Genomic DNA, 283 nt, shown 5'->3' on the forward strand with positions numbered 1-283 from the left:
TTTTTTTTTGATATGGAGTCTCCCTCTGTCGCCCTAGCTGGAGTGGAGTGCAGAGGCGCGATCTTGACTCACCACTTGCTCCCCCAGCCGGGTTCACGCCATTCTCCTGCCTCAGCTTCCTGAGTAGCTGAGACTGCAGGTGGCTGCCACCATGCTCAGCTAATTTTTTTGTATTTTTTTCACTAGAGATGGAGTTGGACCGTGTTAGCCAGGATGGTCATGATTTCCTGACCTTGTGATCCACCTGCCTCGGCCTCCCAAAGCGGTGGGATTACCGGTGTGA

The sequence above is a fragment of the Mandrillus leucophaeus genome, unplaced genomic scaffold (assembly GCF_000951045.1).
Source record: "Mandrillus leucophaeus isolate KB7577 unplaced genomic scaffold, Mleu.le_1.0 Scaffold1632, whole genome shotgun sequence".
Classification (NCBI taxonomy): Eukaryota; Metazoa; Chordata; class Mammalia; order Primates; family Cercopithecidae; genus Mandrillus; species Mandrillus leucophaeus.